General features: G+C 40.3%; 1 pseudogene; it reads left to right on the forward strand.

The window, feature by feature from the left end:
• The first annotated feature begins 240 nt into the window (after positions 1 to 240).
• On the forward strand, positions 241 to 359 carry LOC111734270 (annotated as a pseudogene).
• The last annotated feature ends 1,424 nt before the right edge of the window (positions 360 to 1,783 follow it).

A 1,783-nucleotide genomic window follows, 5' to 3' on the forward strand; every position in this document is an offset into this window, starting at 1 on the left:
CTCCAGCTGTGCAGGGATCAGGCTCTAATTAAGTCACCTCTCTCTGGTCCACCTTCTCCATGCTGCATGTGGTTCCAATTCCACAGCCGTCTGAGGCCCGTAATTAAAATTTATCTGTCCTTTCCAATCTCTCTTTCCCTAAGGGCAAATTGTTTTCTGTGGGACCACAAAACTGACCTGATAAATTATTCTGTGTTATAATAATGGTAATTTTTTATGATTTAAAAGGCATATTTCCTTGTCTATGGCTGTGCCACCCTGAGCACGCCCGATCCCATCTGATCTCGTAAGCTAAGCAGGGTTGGGCATGGTTAGTACTTGAATGAGAGACCGCGTAGGAAGACCAGATGCTGTAGGTGTAAAAAAATATGAAATAAATAAATAAATAAAAGGCATATTTCCATGTATGATACAAATATGCTAATGAGAAAAGGCAGTGAAAAGATAGGCATTTTCGCAAAGGTTTTCTGAAGACGCCATGTCTAGTCCCCCTACTACCACTTCAAATACATATACATGTACATAAACTTACGAAGGCAAGAATTTCAAGCTCGTTTGGAAGGAGGGAAAGATTTATGAAAAAAAAAATTATGGAGAGAGTGGGGTCTTGCAGTTCTATCTAGAAATCACACAATGTGGGAAGCCATCAAATTTACTTACTCTTAGCCCCCGCTTTAGTCTCCTGAGTTTGAGATGATTTGGTTTGTTCTGTTTGGTTTGGAGTTCAAGATTTTGTGACATTATATTAGGGATGCAAAATCTGAAGAAAGATGAAGTTAACTGAACTTTAAAAATTTACACCCAACACTGTCTCACTTCATTTTTATTGGCTGTACAGGACCAGCAAAATAATTGAGTTAGGAATGTTTGGTTGAACTGCATAGCCAAGGCACCAGACCTGCATATGACCACAGTGTGAAGTGAGCAGGAGAGAATGCCAGAGTCAAAGCTGCCCTAGATCCTGAGCACTTTGCTCTTTCTCTATGTAACTTGCAGCAGAATACTTTATATTCATGTATCCAATTCCAGAAGATAGTATCTACAGGCTATTATTATTCAGTGCCTGCTGTGAGGTAGGCACTGTCTTAGGTATGGAGGATCCTGAGATGAATGGGACAGAGTCCTGCCATCAAGTTTCTTATAATCTAGTAGAAGAAATATATAAATAAATAAATAGCAAAATGATACCTAATAAATACAATAGAATATTGCAACAGGAAGTATGAGAGAGAGACTAATGAACTGGGGTGGGGTTGGGGTGTGAGGAAAGCTTCTAATGAGGAGGTAACATATGAATTTTATATGTGATGGGTTTGCCAAGTACCCTTGATGAGTCTCATTCCCCCAACACTGTAGCAATGAGGTGATCGATACGGCACTAACTCTTCACTGATGATATGAATCAGTGTTCACTGAAAAACCTTTATTTCAGACACAGAGTGTGACATTTATGATCTCATTAAATCCACATAACTCTTTGAGGATTAGTACTCTCCACTTTATAGATGAAGAACATGAAGCTTGGAGAGTGAGACTCAGCCAGGTCATACAGCTGCTATGAGGCAGAAGCAGGATTCTAACTCAGGTGGGTCAGACCCTGGGGCCCAGGCTCTTGACTAAGTAGCATACATAGTGAAGAGAGGCCTCTGTACTACACTTGGCACTTTAGGTTTTCACAGTGATTTCACCTATTATGCCTCTTTTGAACCTCTCAAGCACCCTGAGGATGACACTGGAAGGACATTATTCCATTTGAAGACAAGAAAAATGCCATGCAGTTAGT

The sequence above is a fragment of the Pteropus vampyrus genome, unplaced genomic scaffold (assembly GCF_000151845.1).
Source record: "Pteropus vampyrus isolate Shadow unplaced genomic scaffold, Pvam_2.0 Scaffold14, whole genome shotgun sequence".
Taxonomy (NCBI): Eukaryota; Metazoa; Chordata; class Mammalia; order Chiroptera; family Pteropodidae; genus Pteropus; species Pteropus vampyrus.